The sequence below is a fragment of the Temnothorax longispinosus genome, chromosome 6, assembly GCF_030848805.1.
Source record: "Temnothorax longispinosus isolate EJ_2023e chromosome 6, Tlon_JGU_v1, whole genome shotgun sequence".
Classification (NCBI taxonomy): Eukaryota; Metazoa; Arthropoda; class Insecta; order Hymenoptera; family Formicidae; genus Temnothorax; species Temnothorax longispinosus.
In genome coordinates, this window is record NC_092363.1 from 8709966 (window position 1) to 8733214 (window position 23249).

Here is a 23249-nt window from a genome sequence, read left to right on the forward strand (position 1 = left end):
TCAGCCAGGGCACCATATCGGGTTCCTCAGCCTAAAGAAAGCCCGTAACATGATTCCCGAAATGAACGAAGAATCCAAAGAGCGCGTTCGCGAATTTATTAACGCAAGCACTTACGCGATGAAAAATATACAGCCCGCGGACGAAACCATGCTCCTAGAAGTAATCCTATGCACGAAGTTCAAGGGCAAAGCAATGACCGACTTCGACACGCGCGATATTCGCGATTTCGACCAGCTGAAGCGCGAGCTCGAAACGGAATATCTCGGAAAGCGCGGCATGACCCACTTGCAGTTGGAATTCAACTCGCTAAAACAGAAACCTGGCGAAAGCGCACAGGAATTTGGGCGTCGAGTCGACAAATTAGCGAGAGAACTGTACGAGGCCATGGAGGAAGGCCAAGGGCACTCGCAAGAACAGCAAAAAGCGATTCTTGACAGCATCAAGACGCAAGCCCTGCAGAATTTTCAAATCGGGCTGCACGACGATATCAAGATGCTGGTCCGAGCACAACGATATCAAAGCCTACAGGAGGCAATAACCGGCGCCACCGCCGAGGAAAAGGTTAGAGGCCCCTCCCCGCGGAACAGACAGACGACAAACAGAAATAAGCTTAGCACGGAAAACGCGCGATATCCGGGGAACGAGGCGATACAGTGCCACAAATGTGGAGAAACAGGCCATTACCGGCGAGATTGCCGTACGAGCCGACATGCGAATAGATTCTCGTTGCCGAAACCGGACAAGCCCGGCGAAATAAATACGCTCGAGTGCACCTATTGCAAAAGGACCGGGCATAAGCGAGAAGAGTGTTGGTCGCTGAACGGACGACCCAACACGGAACGATCAAGCCGATCGAAAACGGACGCCCCCAAAAAGGCGCCAGTAAATGGTTTAAAGGTAAAGAAAAAAAAATCGCGAGAAACAAGCGATGAATCTTCCTCCAGTAGCGGCAGCGAAGAAGACGAGAGACCAAAGAAGAATAAGGCACGAGCCGCCGAGGAGTATCAAGTGTCGCAGATAACGGGGAAACGTAACATACATACCTTAAACCTGATAACACTGCCGATTCAAGAGGCCAAGAAAGGCAAGACAAATTTCTTATTAGACTCAGGAGCGATCCTAACGCTAATCAAAGTAGGAAATTTAAAAGGCGGTATTATGGTACGAGAAAAACGCCTAACATTGACCGGAGTGACGGGACACAAGATCCACACTTTCGGAAAGATAAAAGCAACCGTAAATCTGGGAAGCCAGAAAATACGCCATACCATGTACGTGGTAGAGGATGATTTCCCGATCGATTATGAGGGAATACTGGGGAATGATTTCCTCACAAAGCGCAAAGCCGTTATCTCACACGCCACAAAGCAGGTACATCGAAAGAGTTACATTTAAACTCCGACCATATAAGAAGGAAAACTCACCACACCGCAGCAGAGTAGGCATCACAAAAGAACCTACACCAAAAGTATTCGTCGGACACTGTTTGGTGGAGCCGACATATTTTGAATGCCCAATAAGCATGTCAAACGGCGTGAAAAAATTAGTAGAGGCACCCACCACGCGCGTAACTCTAAAAAAGAAGCCGGTAAGCGACACGACTGACATACTCACGTTACACGTGACCGAAAAACGCGAATCTATTTTAGCGCGACGCAAAAGATTACGCGAGCGATTACAGACCGAGCAAGTGAACGCGGCGACGGACGCATCAGATTTCGTCACCGGAGCCGTACGTTCTCAGGGGCCGGTAGGCGAAGTTCGACCGAACATCTACGCCAGCAGAAAATTGGGCAAGGCAAAACAACCATTCGACAAGAAGAGTAGTAACAAGGACACGTTTATTAAGAATAGCACTTACCAAGACGTCACTCGCGACAAACGACACAACTGTCACAAAAGGAGTGCAGCAACGGGCGTCGAAACTAGCGCGCCGCGAAGAGATAGACGAACATTTGCTAGCGATAACCGCGATCACAATCAAGTTAATAAGCGACGTAGAAGACATCCTAGCATACTTTACTTACTCTAAGAATTATATTATAATCGTGCGACTACTCCCGATCGAAAATATTGTAGCGGAATTAAAAGAAGCAACGGCCAACCTATCCCAAGGATCACATTTTTCTTTCAAAATACAAATTGACAATTGGAACACCATTCAAAACTATGTGAAAATAAATGCATATTGTGATAATCCTAACGTATCCCAACTACGAAATTGTACGCAGGACACCCCTTCCGGTGTACGATAATATATGTAATATATCCCGTGGGCTCCGTGTCCATAGTTGTCATTATAATAGGAATTGTAGTAACAATCATATGGATAATAAAGAAAAAAACAAGGAAAGACAAGCGACGCGACTTCCGCAAACAACTAGGAAAATAAGCTGTAATATGACGTAACTTCCATGGAAAAAGAAAGCAGTAACGAAAACTTCATGCCTCAGTTTTCTTTTTCCACGGGGGGAGGGATGTTGTGTGGCGAAAGTCACCGCTCCCTAATTGCGACACCTAGCTGTCAGCGTTACTTCCGGATCTTGCCAAACTCACCTGAGGTGGCATTCCGAATCTTGCCAAACTCACCTGAGGTGGCCTTCCGGGTTTCGCAAGTGGCTTCCAGGGCACTCACCCGGAAGCAGAAACGCTGACAGCTAAGTCAGCACCGCGGAAGCTAACGCACGAGAGATAAAAGCCCGCCCTTCCGAGAAGCGGCGGGCAGTCTAGACCGAAAAGCTATAACGCGCACGACCGAATGTAATCGACTATACGAACGCCCGCAAGTCAGGGCCGTGGATTAAAAGCACCTGTGTAGTAAGATTTGTGTAACACTAAGTTTATTAAAAGCTATTCTACAAGAATCTGGACAAGTGTGTCTTCTCTCTCCCGGCGGATGCCAAAGAACTCCGTGCCGATCCTGTAACCCCAGGCGCGGCACAACAATATATATATAAGGGCTATAATAGGGCAAAGTCGGCCCTATTTTTTCGGTGCCGATTTTTAACAACAAAATAAATCACTTTAGTAAAATATATTATATTATTGTAAAGAGTGAACCCTTGGCTACAAAATTTATATAGGCATTTTTGGTTTACGTCGCTTTGTTCAACCGGTATAGAGTAAAAACGACAAAGGTGCAAAAATCGAAAAGTCAAAATTTCCGGGGCGGAGTCGTGTCTTCATTCTTGGACTGGATTTTAAATAAAGATATATAATTTTGATCATAAAAAATAATAGAATTCAATTTATTTATTGTTTGTTAGTAGAAAAATGGAAAGCGGAAAATAATTTCAAAAAAATCAATTTTCTTTTTCGCTAATAGTTAAAGCATGTAAAAACAGAGTCTGACGAGCGCACGCACTCGTTGTGTGCCTTACGCCTGCACGAAATGCACTGTTTTTCATCGGCTCTGTTTTCTATTATCTCCGAGCATATGCAGCACATATTGCTTTCTTGACTTCGTTTTGGCTTGGTCACGGGATTCGCGCGCTGGCCACGGTCGTGAACGGACGTGTGCGGTCTCTCAGCTTGCCTATAATTTCGTCATAGTGAGTCTTTTATCGCGGTGTGAGTGCCTCCCGCGCGTGACGGACGATCTCTCGCCGTCCCTTATCGTGCGCTGCTGACGAATATTCGTCAGCACTTTATTAGTCTTGCGCGCGTGAATCTATGATGGCAATTAACGATCGCAAAATCGCCGCCAAAAATTTCAAGAAGCATTTCTCACTAGAAAACCTGTTGAAATACCAACGTTCTGTTGCCGTTGCAAGACGCACACTTAAACGGAAAAAACCCGCGGATGGAAGGACCTCTGTGCCATATTCAATGCCAAAACCTCCATCCAACAAATACGGAGATTCGTCAAGTCTTTTAAAAATCAGAACCAAGCTACTCGTTTCAATTGTGATATTGTTGAGAAGGAGAGATTGACTCAAGCTGCGATGGCAAAGCTATGTCCGCCCTCTTGTTCACCCAGGGATCCTTCGCTGGAGGAAATGCTGGAAGAGGATTCCGACAACGCAGAACGAATCGCCACCTGGCTGGACGACCCGATCACAAGTGAGGAAATCCATACAGCTCTAAAATCTGCAAAAAAGAAGTCAGCGCCCGATCTAGATCAACTGGACTATAATATCCTTGCATCATTCCCTGAGTTCCTTTGGGAAAAGTTTCGTTTTGTTTTCAACGGCCTTCTGTACAATGGATCCTTTCCGGAAGACTGGTACACGTCACTCTTAATATTTATACCTAAGCCTGGCGGCAAGGGAGTAAGACCAATCTCGCTCATTTCCTGCGTCCTTAAAATTCTGGAAAAGTGCCTCTATAACTGATCAAGGTGGCACCTCGAGCACAATGACCTGCTCTCTGATGCTCAGCTTGGATTCAGGAACGCCAGATCATGTTTGGATAGTGTCATAGCCTTAAGGTTGTATGACCCCTTAGAAGAAAAAATGCCAAATTATTCAAACTTTGTCAGATGATGAGTATTATAATAATAAAGCATTGTGCCAAGTTTGAACAAGTTTGCGAGGCCCGTTCAAAAGTTATAACAATTTGAATTTAACATGGGCTCTTATGGGAATTCATCAAGTTTCACTATTTTTTCAATTTCATTTGAGAAATTAATATCGAAGAAAATATGGCATCTTTTTAAAACTTTGCAGAAATATTAATAAACATCTTACAAACAAATTAGAACCAAAAAAATTATGACTTCAAGGATATTTTCTGAAATATTGAATAAAAAGCAAACACAGAGAACAGTCTCGCTTGGTCTCGCTGAACTCGTAAGTACAGAGAGCCGGCAACAGCGCACTATGACGTCACATTAGAACCTCTCTCTTCGTCACTCTCCGTAAAGGATAACAAATACTACAGAGGTCCGTTACTTTTTCCAATAGAGCCTCCTGTGTATCGAAAGTGTGCTCCGAGCACGTGTAATATACAGACGCATCGTTTGAGGTTAGTTTTCGCTTGCGCTACGAAAATGCCGAAAGTAAAACGTTACATGTGGAAAGGAAAAGTTGTCACTGAAAAAGTGCAATGTACAATCAACGGTTAGCACAGACAAATACTGAGAAACGTAATTTGAAGACACGAGTCGAAACCACACCAGATGATTGTAACAATTCCATGGCACATGTAACGTTTTACTTTTGGCATTTTCGTAGCGAAAGCGAAAACTAACCTCAAACGATGCGTCTGTATATTACACGTGCTCGGAGCACACTTCGCGTTCACGCATCTAATGTCGAGTGAGATCAATGCTACCAACTTACAGAAAATGCGACGTTGTCGCGATCAAAATACTTTTTTTATGAGAGCTATTGTATTTAATTTATTAATAAATGACGTAAATAAATAACGTAATATAATTTCATTAGTATTTTTAAACAGTAATTACTATGTTTTGTTACTTTTTAAAGATTTTCACACTTTAAGATTTTCGTTTGTGTCAGTTGCAAGTCAGGTACAGTCTTTCTAAAAATCATTAAAAGTGAAAGTTTACATACGAGAAAATATGGACTTGGTTAGAGGGAGCGTGTGTGAATGGTAGCGGTGAAAGTGCGTTGTGTGATTTTAGCTTTGTTTCTGGGTTTAAAGATTAGTATGGGGCAAGTAGGGATAATGGAAAGATAGGGTGTAAGCAGGGGATGCGATGAGAATGAAGGGAGATAGTAGGACGCAAGTAGAGAAAAGTTATATAAAAGTATTTAGAGACCGCGGTAGGATGAGGTTATGGTGACGAGTCAGTTAGGCGGTATAGGCGGGAAAGGTAATGTAGGTAAAGTAGGGAAGGTTTCGATCGATGATTGTAAAGAAGATTGTATGGTAAATGATTAGCTAAGGAGCCTTCGGTCGTGAATTAAGTATAGGTTAAGAAGATAGTTGAAAAGTTGACAGGTTGAACTCAGAACACATGTAAATCTTAGATTGGGACAAATTTTAGACTAGGAAATATAGGATCAAGAATAAGAAGAGGAAAAAGAGGTAAAGGATAGAAAACAGAGGAGAGGACAAGAGGTAGGTGAAAGAAGCGCTGTTATAGAAGAAGCTATACGAAACAAGGGAGGATTAAATGTGAAGAAGATTATCGAAGAAGGAAGAAGAAAAAGCAGTCGAAAATCTCTCGAGTTCCGGGTCAATGGAGATGGAAAGAAGAAAGGTGAAATAAAGCTAGGACACAAGGATGGGCGGGCCTAGAGGTGTTCTAGGAAATGGAAAGTAAAAGAAGATAAGCATAGCTGAGGAAAGGTTAAGCCAACGATGAAGAAGAGATGAGATGAAAAGAAGAAAGGTATAGGAAAGCTATTGGCGTATTCCTGAAACAAGGATTGGCGAAACTTGTCTGCGTTGTAGGAAAGAAAAGGTAAAAGAAGGTGGAAAAAGGAAAAGGAGGTAAGAGGACACGCAAGGCTTGGTGAGATAATAAGGAAAGGAAGAAGAAGAAGGAAATGCGGAAGGAGAAAAAATAGGATATGAATGTTACAGTTTAAAAAAACGCAGCAGTTTTCTGGAAATATTAGAATCTTTAGATGGCACGGAGGCGAATCCAGGTATATTAATTATGCAACGGTAGATAGGAGGCATGGGAAGATAACTAGAGAACGAACGTGCGAGGAGGAAATATATGTTGCTTCGGTGGGAACGATGAATTTAAAAGATCAGGAAGATTAGGAAGATAATATATTGGAAGAAAAAAAGAAGAAGTAAGGGCATATAGGGAGGTGTGATGAGTTTGGAAGGGCTGGGGACATAGGATAGCATTAGTTAAGTAGCAAGAGTTTTGTTATTAGTCGTTTATTATATGTATTGTCAGATGAGAGAGTTGCGTTAATATTTGAAGGTAAAGGTAAAGAATTATTAATATATTAAGATGTGGTTGAAAAACAGAAAATAGTTGTAATATTAATGTAGAGGTAGGGATAAAGAAAAAGAAAGAATTAGGTTTTGGATTATAAAGTATATAGAGAATATGCATTGATTTAGAATTCAAGTTTTATAAGTTTTAGGATGTAAGAAAGGTTATTTTAGAAACAAAGCGAGATATGAGTCTAAAGGAGATTTGGGAAGAATTTAGAAATAAAAGAAATAAAAGAAATATAGGGAATATTAGTTGTTGCGCGTTGCGGTAAGAAGGTATGTGTGTGTGTATAGGTGAATAATGTCCGTTTCTTGGCTTGATACTGCCGAAGCGGACTAAGTCAAGTATTTCTGAGTTTAGGTTGTGAGTTTAACGTGCAAATAATAGGTTTAGGCGTGTTGGGTTTAAGGGATGGTTTTTCTAGAAGAAATTAAAAAGTACGGAATAAGGAATTAACAGTGTCACGCGTTAAGTTAAAAAAGTTGGTATGAGTGTGTTTAAGGTATATTGTAAACCAAGTCCATTTCATGGCTTTGTATAGCTGAAATTAAATAAATCTATCTAATCTATCTACATACGAGAAAATATGCATAAAAATGTCTCTATAGCTCTTAAAAACACAGGCAACCGTTATTTTAATAAAATATTAATATAAATATTACTTTCCAGTAAAGAATATCTTCTTAAATATGTTAATTAGCTTTATGTTACGTTTCTTAAACTTTTGGCAGAGATCTTACGGGTCATACAACCTTAACTAACGACATCAGGGCGGGCTTCCTTAAAGGAGCTTACACGGCGGCTGCATTCCTGGACATCGACGGCGCTTTCGACAATGTTCTTCCTCACATACTGATCCGGGATCTTTATAATGAAGGAGTTCCAGCTCGCTTCCGTAAGTTCACCCTCAACCTAATTGGGAATAGGACAATCTTCTACGTCCAGAACGGCGTCAAGTCCGGTCCTTTACATGCAAGAAAGGGAACACCCCAGGGATCGATTCTGAGCCCAACGCTCTTTAACGTCTACCTCAGGGACATCGTTCGGTTGATCAACCCTAACTGCAAAATATTATTGTATGCCGACGACATTGTTATCTACTCAACAGATAAAAATCTCGACAAGGCCGTACAGGCCATTAACGAGTCAATGCAGAAAATATCAGCCTTCCTCTCGAGTAAAGGACTTTCGCTCTCATCGGCCAACTCTCAAGCAATGATATTTTCACGAAGAAGGACTTTGCCTCTCTTCATCCCTGACATTGTTATCAACAGTGACTCAATCAGCTATAGTGAAGTAGTAAAATTTTTGGGCATATTTATCGACTCCAAATTAAGCGGCAAACCGCATTTCACTCATGTCATTACCAAATGCAGAAGAGCTCTCAACATTATGTCTGCTCTGGCCGGGGTTTGGTGGGGAGCCCATCCCCAACATCTTATGATGATATTCAAAGGCATCATTAGGAGCAATATAGATTACGGCTGTCAGATCTTTCAATTGTCTGGTAACCTGACCATTTTTGAAAAACTCCAAAGGTTACAATATAAGGCTATTCGCATTGCTTACGGTTACCGCCATTCCACGCCAATAAATGTTTTATTAGATGAGGCCAAGGAGCCCCCTCTGCACTACAGATTTAATTACTTGACTGCTAAACTGGTCCTCAAGAATATTGCGCAGGAGTTTAGCCCGGTTACCATCGGTTTGGACAAGCTAATCCCGCTCGCCAGATCTCCTCGCAACTGTGAGAAGGCTTGCAAGATCATCCCCTCGTTCAGGTACTTCCATGCCATCATCGGCAAAACGAGCAAAATTCATCACACCGTATCCCTACCAGTATTCAGCCACAGTTTCCTATCTCTAATCCACAATATTCAGTACACACCTTTACTTTTTCATCCGGACATACAAAATGTGAATTCTCTCTTCCTAGAGTGTACGAAAGATTTAAGGAAGGACGCTATCACGTTTTACACGGACGGCTCTAAGGATGATTCGGGATTCGTCTCTCAGCGCAGGTATATATTCGCCAGAATTAAAGATCCAGGTCATGCACAAATTGCCTATGGAGACCACCATTTTCTCTGCTGAGGCTTGGGCCATCCTCCAGGCGCTCATCATCATCTGGCAGCAAGACTTCGAAAAGGTTGTAATTTTTTCAGACTCCAAAAGCGTGTTGGAGAACGTTTGCTCGAACGCGGCAAACCAGCTAAACTACATTGTCCCTTGGATTAAGGAGAAAGCAATCAACTTTCGACCAAAGGCACCAACCTTCGTCTAATTTGGATCCCAGCCCACCGGGGTATTTCTAGTAACGAAATCGCAGACAAAACTGCTAAAACCGCCTCGAGAAGAGGCTATGTTCCTGATTATAGAATTCCGCACTCTGATTTCTATTCAGTTGCTAGGGAAACCCTCCGTAAACGGGTTAGCGAGTATTTACGCTGTTGCGGTTCTTTCAAAGGCATCTATTTCTATAACAATTTTCATACAGGCAAAGACCGTCCTTGGTTTCATAAAAAACCATTTAAGCGTAAAGAAATAATCTTAATTAATAGACTGCGCAGTGGACACTACAACCTAAATCACAGCCTAGCTAGAAAAAATATAATAGATTCCGGTGCATGCCCTTGTGACAATCTCAAACAAGATATGAATCACGTCATTTTTAATTGCTCTCTTTACTCCGATAAGGCCTCGCGCTTAGTTAGATATATGGAGGAATCTATTCCTCACTCTAGTGACATACTTCCTTTCTTATGCAATCCTACTCATCGATTCATTCGCCTCCTTCTTGCTGTTTGTAAGTCTATGGACCTTCAGCCTTAACCTCCTTCCCGCGCAGGGAGTGGGGGCCGCTACGTTCGTGCCGGACTTGCGTGTCGTCGCGCGCGGTGACCGCCGTCCGGTTTACTTTCTCGAAGTCGCGCCATCCGTGGCCCGCGACATTGACTAGACAAACCGCCTGCGGTTTCTACGACAATTGGTTCGTCCTGGCCATCTTTGGAGCTGTACAGCTCGAAGGCCATAAAAAAAGAAGAAAACGAAGAAGAAGGCTTGGTCACGACTTCGCCCCGAACACAAGTTTTAGGTTTGGTCGCTTATAAAATAATAGAAATCAATGAAAAAATAAAAAAACTGCACGGGATTCGTGTCCAGCATGCATCACTCTTTAGAGTAAGCGAAAACACGTTTGCTTCGATAAGAATCACAACATGGCACGTAACCTCACTAAACTCCGTTGGTCACGTAAGCACCATAAGCCGCGTTTACAGTATGAATGACGAGTTTGCACAACATACAGATTTCGAGATAATTGCAAAAACGACTCCGCCCCGGTCTCCTCTATATATTTTTTTCCCAACTTATTAAACTGCGCACCGATTCTTCGACGGACTTGAAACATTAAAATACCTCCCCGTAATAAAATCGATTCAAATTAACTATCTAAATAACTGTAAAGAATTTATTGCGAAAAATTGGAACTTCCCTCATTCCGTGAAGGGTGTCGTACCAATTCGACTACTGAGGCATGTGATACTATATTTATCGCAATAGAATAAAATTTTATTTTAATAAGGATGCAGAATCCACACAACAGTCTGTGTTATCGGTGCCATCTTCAATTGATGAACTTCCTGAAACTAGACTTGAAACTGTACAGCAAAAAAAAAGAAAAAAATGTAGACCATGAAGAATCGTCATGTACAAACATTCAAGAAAAGTTCCAAAAACTGCAGAAACTATATAAAAAATCAGAAAAATTGCGTATTTCAATCAAGAAACTTTATAAACAGTCACAAGTGGCATGAAAGAAAAAAATGAAGAAAATACAGGAAAAATTATGTATTGCTGAAAAAATTCCAAACGCAGTTCGGAAAATATTCAATGAAGATCAAATGAAAATGTTAACTCTTCAATTAAAAAAAATGCCTAAGTGGTGTGATGCGACACTAATTAAAGGGTATCGATTTTTGCTTGCGGTAATTCAGGATATCGCGAATTATTAACCCAAGGACTTCCACTTCCTTCATTTAGAACATTAAATAGAAAATTAGAAAACCGGAAATTTTTGAGCGGAATAAGTAATAAAATTTTTTATTTTTTAAGCGTAAAATTTCGCAATTTCAAAATGACATTGACAAAGATTGTTTAATAGTTCTGGATGAAGTAATAACACCAGCTAAAACATATAATACATCTACTAATACATTCATAGGAAATGTATCTTTGCCAGGGCATGACGGTAATGAAGTAGCGACACATGCTCTAGTTACTCTAGTATTTATGCTTGCGGGTATTGGACAGAGATGGAAGCAATGTTGGATATTTTATACAGGAAATAGTACAGACGGATCTATTTATAAATATTTAATATTAAAAATAATTGAAAAAGCGAGTGAAATAGGTTCACATGTCCATGGAATTGTATCCGACATGGGTTCACCAAATCAAGCGATGTGGAAATTCTTTGGCATTAATGTTTCGAGATATTCCACTGCGCAAAATAAATGTCAACACCCACTAGACAATACTCAACATCTGTTTTTTTTTTTCACGACGTTTGTCACGCATTAAAAAATTTAAAAGAAGGAATACTCAATCATGTAAATGTTAATATTCCTTACAAATTTGTTGAAAAATATAAATTGCCTACAAACATCGTAAACTCACAGCATTTAATACAATTGGTCAATTTGCAAAAAGATTGGGACTTACTGCTTGTATCCAAGTTACGCGAGGAATACTTAGATAGATCTAGACATTTTATGAACATGAGGGTAAAGAGCGCATGCCACGTTTTGAGTCCAGAAGTGAGTTCTGCGCTGAACTATGTAGCTGATGAATACGATCGACAAAAGTATAAAACAACTTCTTAGTCCAGTCATTTGGTAGTTTTACCTGGAAAGTTTTCCGGGAGTTTTGAAAATTGGTAATTTTATATATTTCGATGTGCTCTTTCCGAATTTCAACTTTGCCACCTCGTATCTTTGCCGCTCGCGCCGCCATATTGGAAAAATGGCGCCTAAAAGCAGTTTTTTGACAATATCTCCTTTTCGACTCATTTCACGATAAAAACATTTATATACAAAATAAAACTAGAGAAAATTTCCTACAATTTATGTAATAATCTTTTTTTTCGTAAAATTAATAGTTTTGGCATACGAGCGCCGCAAAGTGTAGTTCAACACGCGTTTTGGTCTAAAAACTCATTTCCACACCACCTTGAGGTAGAGTAAGCGGCGCGTTTTTTTTACCGTGGTATCCCCAGTAGGCCTAGTCCACATGCAATTCACTATTCTAAAATTTAGCGCATTCTTCTTCGCTTCGCTGTTCTTGATGGACCAGGTGTTGCGAGTTCGTCGTCATTAGTACTGATCGAAACGTCACAGACCGAAATTTCTTCCGCATCATCCGCGATGGGATTATCAGTTTCATCGCAATCCTCTTTGTTCTCGATTTTATCATACGTTTGCTCGAAAATAGTCTCCGTTTCTTCCTCTTCGTCGCTATCTTGTGATGGAACTTGCGAGTTAATTATCACAGGTACCACTACAATTCGTGCATATAACTGAGCACTTTAACCCAGCCTTTCTGCATTCACAGGCTTTTTGACATCTTTTTTGACATCTTTTTTATTTATTTATTTAGTGCTCCGTTATATGCACGAATTGTAGTGGTACCTGTGATAACTCGCAAGTTCCATCACAAGATAGCGACGAAGAAGAAGAAACGGAGACTATTTTCGAGCAAACGTATGATAAAATCGAGAACGAAGAGGATTGCGATGAAAATGATAATCCCATCGCGGATGATGTGGAAGAAATTTCGGTCTGTGACGTTTCGATCAGTACTAATGACGATGAACTCGCAACACCTGGTCCATCAAGAACAGCGAAGCGAAGAAGAATGCGCTAAATTTTAAAATAGTGAATTGCATGTGGACTAGGCCTACTGGGGATACCACGGTAAAAAAAACGCGCCGCTTACTCTATCTCAAGGTGGTGTGGAAATGAGTTTTTAAGCCAAAACGCGTGTTGAACTACACTTTACGGCGCTCGTACGCCAAAACTATTAATTTTACGGAAAAAAGGTTATTACATAAATTGTAGGAAATTTTCTCTAGTTTTATTTTGTATATCAATGTTTTTATCGTGGAATGAGTCGGAAAGGAGATATTGTCAAAAAACTGCTTTTAGGCGTCATCTTTCCAATATGGCGGCACGAGCGGCAAAGATACGAGGTGGCAAAGTTGAAATTCGGAAAGAGCACATCGAAATATATAAAATTACCAATTTTCAAAACTCCCGGGAAACTTTCCAGGTAACCTCTTCTTTTACGACCAAATGACTGGACTATTCTTGGCTAGTTTCACAAATTGCAAAATGGTTTAAAATTGTCAGCGCCAAAAATCTCACTTTTGCACTTACAAGGGAACGGTCGGAAGTGTCTTTCACCGATTTGGACGGGCTTTGGATCTGTTGTAGAGCATTAAAAAATATTAGACACGTATTTTTTTAGCGGCTTATCTCGACGTTTAGGGGTTGAAACAACCCCTCGAAAATAACGGATTTTATAGTTTTTAGCGAATATCTTCGAAAATATAAGGCGTAACGACAAAAAATTTATACAAAATGTTTATGGCTTTTTGTGCTCTTTACAATGGCGTAATCAGATTTTTTAAATTTGTCAAATTTTTTAATTTAACCCCACCCCTACTTATTATTTTTGCCAAATATAACAATTTTTCCAACGCAAAAATTTAAGAGCGTCGAATGCCAAATACATCTATGTATACTATACGTATAGTAATGGAAATTTTTAAGCGTACAGCGCAACTGAACAGAAATAACGCAACACCGCAACACCTACCTACAGCGCGACGCCTATACCACATATCATCTCGTCTTGCCAAAAATCGAATAATGGTATCATAATAAAAATATACATGAATGTATTTGGCATTCGACGCTCTTAAATTTTTGCGTTGGAAAAATTGTTATATTTGGCAAAAATAATAAGTAAGGGTGGGGTTAAATTAAAAAATTTGACAAATTTAAAAAATTTGATTACGCCATTGTAAAGAGCCACAAAAAGCCATAAACATTTTGTATAAATTTTTTGTCGTTACGCCTTATATTTTCGAAGATATTCGCTAAAAACTATAAAATCCGTTATTTTCGAGGGGTTGTTTCAACCCCTAAACGTCGAGATAAGCCGCTAAAAAAATACGTGTCTAATATTTTTTAATGCTCTACAACAGATCCAAAGCACATCCAAATCGATGAAGGACACTTCCGACACTTCACCGTTCCCTTGTGAGTGCCATAATCTCAAAAATTCTATTATTTCTAGATACGTAGCGTTCCGTTTAAAAATAAATTCTAGAAAAAGTCGCGTCAAAAAAGTACTACATTAGCAAGTAAAACGATGGCAATGCACTACAACGTTAAGTAGAATTTGTTAAATACTTGCTTATTTAATTTTATCCGAAACTGATTAAAACGTGCTGTATGTTAAAATGTTTATTAGTTTTTTATTTTATAAAATAGTGTGTTTTTAATTAGTCTATATATATATAGTCTTTATGTAATCGTGAAGTGGGTAAATGTTTACAATTAGGGCCTGACCTCCGATGACCTTGACCTTGACATATGTTGTCAAGGTCACCCTCCTGAGTGACCTTCAGAAGGTTTTAGTCGGGGGTCGCTTCTTATTAAAAAGTTATAAACAAAAAAAGTTTTGAAAATATAGCAGTTATTTTAAGTACTGAGAGGCATAAACGACTAATATTACGTTTTTCTTTAAAGCAGAGAATACTTTATTTCGCGAGAAAGTCGCTGCTTTACCAAAACACAACATTTAAAGCAGTAAATTGTTGATAAATTGAAGTCTTTTTGTTAAAGCAGAGAATACTTACATGGGTTAGATGACGCGCTTTAAACAGTTGAATACTTTTAAAGCGCGTCATCTAACCCATGTGGCATCTCGCATATTAACTTTCCACGCATGAAAAGTTCACGCATACACTTTCCACGCGAACCGAGGTTCACCCACACCCCTCCCCCTGCTTTCGGGGGAGGTGCGGTAGCCCCGAAATAGTTCACGCATACACTTTTCACGCGAACCGAGGTTCACCCACACCCCCCCCTGCTTTCGGGGGAGGTGCGGTAGCCCCGAAATGGTTTACGCATGGGTTAGTTGACGCGCTTTAAACAATTAAATACTGTTAAAGCGCGTCATCTAACCTATGTAGATTAGTGACGCGCTTTAAACAGTTAAATACTTGTAAAGCGCGTCATCTAAACTACGTATTTTCCAAACTTTTTTTGTTAATAACTTTTTAACGAATAACGAGCGACGGCTAAAACCTTCTGAAGGTCACTCGGAGTCATGACCTTGACAACTTATATCAAGGTCATTGAAATCGGTGAGGTCGCCAAACTTTTTTTTGTTAATAACTTTTTAATAAAAAGCGACCCCCGACTAAAACCTTCTGAAGGTCACTCAGGAGGGTAACCTTGACAACATATGTCAAGGTCAAGGTCATCGGAGGTCAGGCCCTAATTGTAAACATTTACCGTAAAGTGTTCCAGGAAATGCATTTATCTATGAATCTCAATGGTTAAGATTATTTTAAAAACACACTTGCGTCCACTTAAACTGCGTTCCGATATTCACTGCAAGTACTGAAAATCTATAGCATCGTACGTAACTAACTCGTACTTTACGTAACTAACAATAAGTAACCTACACTATAGATTTTCAGTATTGACAGTGAATATCGGAACGCAGCCTTAATATACAAACTGAAGTTTCAGCAATTTGAAAATTCTGCGTATCAAGTTGGTCACGTAATTTTGATCGGGAAATGGCGTCTTCGAAACTTCCGCTCGATATTGGCTTAACTCTACCTTGACCAACTCTAGGCCGGTATTCATAATCAGATCTTATTTCAAGACCGTCTTAAGTAATATCTTAAGATGCTAATACGGCCATGTGATTGGTTAATGACATCTTAAGATTGTACTTAAGATGATCTTTAAATACAAGAACCGACTATGAATACCGGCCCTAGATGAGCCGAGAGTAGGGGTCCGTTCCGAGTTGCGCATGAAACGCATAGACCGCATTAAGCGGGGAGCACACACTTCTGCACAACGCATAATGCGTAAGCATAAGAAAATTGATTGGTCCATACACATGTGCATAAGGAAATAGACCAATCAATTTTCTTATGCTTGCGCATTATGCGTTGTGCAGAAGTGTGCGCTCCCCGCTTTACTGTTGCGTAGCGCTTCGAAATCGTTCCGTTTTGTCAATGCGCATGAAGCGCTTTAGTAATTCAGAACGGTTGTCTGCCCGCTCTGCGTACTAATACGAATTGAAAAGGGATCGACGTCGTTCTAATCAATGGCTCCTGCCTCATTCGTATGATGTTGGCCGACAACTGACACTTTTTTTAAAAAATTAGTGACGTTTTAGAAAAATGTGAAATCTATTGTATTTCGTTTGTAGATTAATGTAGTGCATTTATTTTCGTTTGTTAGTTTATAATTAATTTATAATTAATTATTTAATTGTAGACCATGAAACTAGCCGACATATATTATAAAATTAAAAAATTTGAACATTACTTTCTCACAATTTTCAAGTATGCTATTCCTCTTATGAGGAAGCCTATTTTTTATGTATAATTATTAGTAGATATTTATTAATTTGGCTTCCTCATAGAAGAAGCTTTATGAGCGAAATAAAATGTTGATTAAGCAACGTGCTATAATTTGCATACTTGAAAATTGTGAGAAAGTAATGTTCAAATTTATAATATGTACACTTAAAAATTATGAGGAAGCAATGTGCAAGTTTCTACTTGCCTACTTAAAAACTATGAGAAAGCAATGTGCAAGTTTCTACTTGCACACTTAAAAACTATGAGGAAGCATAATGTGCAAGTTTCTACTTGCACACTTTTTTATTGTGATAAGCTTTATTGCGACTATACAGGGTGTCCGAAAAATCGCCTACTCCACTTCGGGAGGTGATTCGGGACCCAAAAACAAGCAAAAAAGTTCATACAAACATAGGTCCGGAAATGAGCCGTTTCCGAGTTATAGCCACTTTTATGTTCAAAAATCGTAAATTTTTATTTTCAATTTTTTTTAATTACAATTACCAAATTCTCTCAAGTTTCTGTCTACATTTCGAAAAGACGCTATTCCCGGTACATCTCGATTTGGAAAAGACTGGATGTATAATCTTCTTGCCTCGGCAGCATTACTTTGAGCAAGACCATACATAAGATGCATATCAGCTAATTCATTAAAACTTAAACGATTCATTGATGAATACGGAAAGATTAGATACAACCTAAAAGTAAGGTGTTGTTAAATAATAATTTGAAACTTATTGAAAAGCCGTGATTTACTTACTGATTTTGAATAGGCGTGAAAACAACTGATTTCAAGTAGCCGTGAAAACAACTGATTTTGAATAGCCGTGAAAACTGATTTTGAATAGCCGTGAAAACAACTGATTTTGAATAGCTGTGAAAACAACTGATTTCAAGTAGCCGTGAATACAACTGATTTCTTTTAAAAATAATGTAATCGTATTTACAAATATTGAAAAATTGAAAAAAAATAAAAAAATGAAAATTAAAAAAATTAAAAATATTTAAAAATAAAAATTTTTAATTTAAGAAATAATTAAGAAAGAGTGATGCCAAGCGGATTCTAAATTACGATTTTTGAACATAAAAGTGGCTATAACTCGGAAACGGCTCATTTCCGGACCTATGTTTGTACGAACTTTTTTGCTTGTTTTTAGGTCCCGAATCACCTCCCGAAGTGGAGTAGGCGATTTTTCGGACACCCTGTATAATATTTGTTATACTATTATAAAAATCAATTAAATAATTAATGTTTTTATTAAAATGATCTCTACTAATTGCGGATGTTTCTTTATTTTTCCATTTTGTTTTATTTTTTTATTTGTACATTAGTTTTTTATTTCTACTTTAAAATAATTTTTTAAATTATATAAAAAGTGATTTTATTACTAATTAGTAGCACAAATTGAGTTTTACAATCGACACAATGTTAAATCGATGCTGACTTGAGTAGTTCAAGCTACATGGTCCATATATGGACTTGAGAATATAAGACTGAAGAATATAACAGATTTATAATTGAATAAATTGCGACTGGTTTGGTGCAATTTTTCTAATTTTATTATATTTTTAAGTCTTTTCTACCCGAATTTCATAAAATTCTTTAAGATTTGGTTGATTAGTTCTTGAGGCATCCTGTCTTTTTATTAAGAACGTTCAATGAATTTATTTAATCGCAATTCGTAAACAAAACACTGTTGCTGCTAAGGTGACGACAAGCATCTTGAACATTCAAAGGAGTATGAATGTGTTAAGAATTGATGAAACTTGACAAGTATTAGATGAAGTTGTAGTTATTCTTTAATTAAATAAAGATTAAATACTATTCTTTTTAAATTTAACATATCTTTGAGATGCTGTGATGTAATTGTGTCCGAAATTATTTTTCTAATACCAAAATTAGTGGCTGCTATAATTTTGGTATTATAAGTACGGATCATACCCCGATCATAGCTTAATTGTCTAGATCATGCCCCGATTTTGGCTTAATTGTCTGGTTCGTCCCCCGATCTTGACTTAATTGTCTGGATTATGCCGAAATCTTGGCTTAATTGTCTGGATTATGGATTATACCAATCACTATGGAATTTGAGGAGAATAATCGACTGTGATTGGTCCATTCTTACGACTCACGACTTTACGACTTGCATTGTAGACCTAGCATAAGACTGCGGTCACATGGACTGATTCAGAAGCGCGAATATGCGTAACCGAAAATGCGAAACGCTTTTGATTGGTTACGATACGCGTTACGCGGAAAATATCAGTCTATGTGACCGCACCTTTATGCAGTCTATGCGTTTCATGCGCAACTCGGAACGGACCCTAGGACTTTACTGGAAACTAGAAAGCACCCCTTTACTACGTTTACGCGAGCGTTACTTCTGTAGTAACTTACGATCTTATGCCCGTTCTAGACTGGAGGATGAGCCGACTCTCGGCTCATCCGCCTTCTATAGTGTACGTGACATAAACTATACATAAACTATAGATTTTTACCCGTCTACACCACTCACTCGGATGAGCCGAGAGTCGGCTCATCCTCCAGTCTAGAACGGGCATTACGATATATCAACTCGTTTACGCGGAGTAAAGCCCCTTGCACAATAGGCGATAGCGATAGCGATAGCGACAGCGATAGCAATAGCGATAGAAATTATCGCCATCCAATGCACAATGGCGCGATAGGAATAAAAGCGCAGAACCAATCAGAAATCGTGTAGCCTTCCTACCATCTGATTCAGATATGAACGTAGCACATAACCTGTAATTGTCAAAGCGGTTACATTCTACATCGACTGTACAATTCTTCAACAGATTTTGGAGTATATACTTTTTTAAGTTAAATATTACTTGGTAAGTACTTCTGAAACGTATTTATATAAGTATATACTAGGTGCGCAACTAAGTTTCCGGGTTTTTTTTATCAATAAAAAATGAAAAATTTCAAGAGAAATACAAAAAATGACTTATTCAAAGTATCGTCCCTCGCTAACTATACATTTTCGCCATCTCTCTGGCAATACATGAATACCGCGACGATAAAACGACGCGTCTTTGGACCGAAATCATTTATCCAACCAATTTTGCACTTCTTCGAAATTGGTCAAGTGTAGCCCAGCCAAGCCATGCGCCATCGACCGGAACAAGTGATAATCGGAAGGCGCCAGGTCTGGCGAATACGGCGGGTGCGGTAGCAGATCCCATTTGAGCGTTTTGATGGTGTCCTGGACGATGGAACTGCGATGGCACGGAGCGTTGTCGTGCTGCAATATCACTCGTTCGTGTCTCGTATACCATTCTGGCCGTTTTTCGAGCAATGCATGGTTTAAATTGGTCAGTTGTTGTTGGTAGCGATGCGCATTGACAGTTTCGCCCGGTTTCAGCAGCTCATAGTACACGATTCCTTTCTGGTCCCACCAAACGCAGAGCATTGTCTTCTTTCCAAAACGATTTGGTCGTGCCGTCGATGTTGATTTTTCACCAGGTGAAAGCCACGATTTTTTGCGTTTGGGATTCTCTAAATATATCCATTTCTCATCGCCAGTAACAATTCGATGAAGAAAACTCTTTCTTTCATGCCGCAAAAGCAAAATTTCGGAAGTGGCTCTTCGATTTTCCATCTGTCTCTCAGTCAACTCATGCGGCACCCATTTTCCTTCCTTTTGAATTTTCCCATGGCATGTAAACGTTTGGAAATACCTTGGTGAGTCATGTTTAATGCCTCCGCAAGTTGATTTTGGTGTTTGCGTATCATCTTCATCCAATAACGCTTGCAGATCGGCGTCCTCAATTGTTTTTGGTCTTCCGGAGCGCTCCTTGTCCTCAGTGTCGAAATCGCCACTTCTGAAGCGTTTAAACCAATCTTCACAGGTAGTTTTCGATGGTGCATGTTCGCCGTAGGCCTCCTCAAGCAAACGACGTGCTTCAGCTGCATTTTTTTTCAAGTTAAAACAGAAAAGCAAAGCTTCCCGCAAATGCTGTTTATTTGGCACAAAATTCGACATCTCCATTGTTAGAAAAAATATTTTTGCGTTGCGATATGTATTGGTATAACGACTGGTTATTGTTAACAGATGTCCAAGCTATAACTTCAGACAACTTCAAACATTTAAATCGAGTACATGTGTTATTGGTGCCATCTATGTGTGAAACCCGGAAACTTAGTTGCGCACCTAGTACATTGTCCTATGTGTTATATTTTAACGAATATCTGTTTCAGGTTAACTTACGATGGAAGATGAAGAGTTATTGTTATTTATCTGTACAATGCAAATAGCTGTGGCAGCATTGTACACCGCGTGGAAGGCCGAAAAAAGCAAACGTTGGAAAAACCGCCGATGGTGGGTACCCATAAATAGAGGACGAGCGGCGTATGGCGACTTCGCAACTCTATTTTCAGAACTGAAAGAAGACCCGGATCTCTTTTTCCGGTATACGAGAATGGATGTGCCTACATTTTATGAACTGCTCCAGCTAGAGGGCCCACACTTGAAAAAAGGAGTATAAGACCATCGATATGTCCAGAACAGCGTCTCGCAATAACATTGAGGTAAATCATATTTGTTATTGAAGTAAATATTGTTTATAGATCACTTGAGAAAGATTCAAACTCCGAGGGTCGAAACGTCGTAACGTTTATCTTTAATTTCTTTTGCCAAAAGGTTGTTGAAATAAATACTTCTTTTGTTAAATCATATTTACTTCAAATGATATACTACTTTTTATTTATTAATTGCATTTTTAATAATCAATATAATCCCCCTTCTTTGTACATATAACTAGACAAGGAAATTTTGCAAAAAAGGCTACAGCCCATAAAATTAAAGTAAAATAAAAAAATTTAATATTTTTTAAATTAATAAATAAATACATTATTAAAATAATTTTGTTGCAGATATTTGGCAACAGAAGATCAAATGTTATCTGTGACTCTAGCCTATAGAGTAGGAGAGTCCACAGCTCATATCATCGTGAAAGAAACATGCTCCGTTATAGCAAATGTTTTAATGCCAATCTGCATGAAACCTCCAACAGAAGAACAATGGAAAAAGATCTGCGCAGATTTTTTAACTTTGAGGAATTTGCCAAATTGTGTTGGAGCGATTGATGGTAAACACACAGGCACCTCCGAACTCTGGATCTGTCTATTTCAATTATAAGAAGACATTTAGCATCGTGCTGATGGCTGTTTGTGATGCTAGATATCGATTTACGTTGTTCGATATTGGCGCGTATGGCAGCGATTCTGATGGAGGAATTCTGTCAAAATCAGCCTTCGGAAAAGCTTTATATGGAGGTACACTCAACTTGCCAAAAGGAACAGCTCGTCTACCAGGAAGCGATAAGGAAACGCCTTGCTATTTTGTTGGCGACGAAGCCTTCCAAATGTCAATAAACGTCATGCGACCTTACCCGGGCAGGGCTTTAAATGACCAAAAAAGAATTTTTAACTATCGACTGTCACGAGCTAGGAGAACAATAGAAAATACATTTGGTATCCTTGCAGCCAGATGGAGGATACTTCGGAGGCCAATTTGCTGGGCCAGAAGTCGTCGACTTTGTGCTAGCAGCAATGTGTTTGCACAATTTTATAAAAACAAAAAACGACGAGACAGCAGCAAAGATATTGTCCCCCTCAATTCGCTGATAGAGAAATTGATGGGCAAATAATTGAAGGAAAATGGCGAGAATTACCAGGAAATGATCATTTAAGACCTATCGGAAGATGTGGAGCACATAGAACTACGAAAGCGGCTTATTCGATGCGGGATATTTTATGACAGCTGCTGGCGAAGTTCCGTGGCAGTACGAATATATACATCAAGGACTACATCGTGATGCGAGTTGAAATTCTGCCGTTTCTGTATATATAATTTTTATAAAACTGACATGTTCTATGCACGCGCTATTCTGCTTTAATATTATACTGTGAAATATGGTATAGAAGTAATAATAATAATGTGTATTAATTTTTATATTTTAATAAATAAATGACCTGATTCCCATAAAACATCTATTATAGTATTTATTGAAGTTCAAGTTGTCAACAATACAAAATTTCCATAAATTTTTTTTTTTAAATACTACAATATAACCTATACTTAATATACGTACGACTCAAAACATTCAAAACGTTCGTCTCGGCAAAATTCTGAACGCTGATTGGTTGGCTACAAGGCAATAGATACAGAATTCCAACTCGTCGGAAATTTTGTCGCTATTGCTATCGCTGTCGCTATCGCTATCGCTATTGCCTATTGTGCAAGGGGCTTAAATTATCATAAGTTACTACAAAATCCCGTTTACGCGAAGGAATTATCGTAAAGTTACTACAGAAGTAACGCTCGCGTAAACGTAGTACTTAATTGTCAGTGATTGTATGTATATACCACTGTATTTTCGCATGCGCCGTATCGATTGGCGGGTAACTTCAAGTTTATAAGTAAAGAAACCGCGACAGAGAGCAAACAAAAATGCACATCAATGACAGAAAATCCCGATGGAATAATTGTTTCAAGGTATCTGTAATTAATTTCCTCATAATTGAGACCATTTAATCTCATTCGACGATTATATTATAATTATTCAAATATCAGGCAATCCTTGACTTTTATAAGTAACCGGAGACGCGTGAATTCTCGTGTTGTTTTAGCGTCTAAATTGAACACACGCTGACTTTAATTGTAATAGCACATCGACAC

The 23249-nt window shown here is 39.1% G+C and overlaps 2 protein-coding genes and 1 pseudogene across 4 annotated transcripts in view; 1 reads left to right on the plus strand and 2 right to left on the minus strand.

Annotated features, from left to right (window-relative positions):
- LOC139814470 (glycosyltransferase 25 family member) overlaps positions 1-23249 on the minus strand; it is a 114070-nt gene that overhangs the window by 90347 nt on the left and 474 nt on the right. The window lies entirely within an intron of this gene.
- LOC139814476 (uncharacterized) overlaps positions 1-23249 on the minus strand; it is a 172820-nt gene that overhangs the window by 1495 nt on the left and 148076 nt on the right. The window lies entirely within an intron of this gene.
- LOC139814472 (uncharacterized) lies at positions 20286-23021 on the plus strand (annotated as a pseudogene).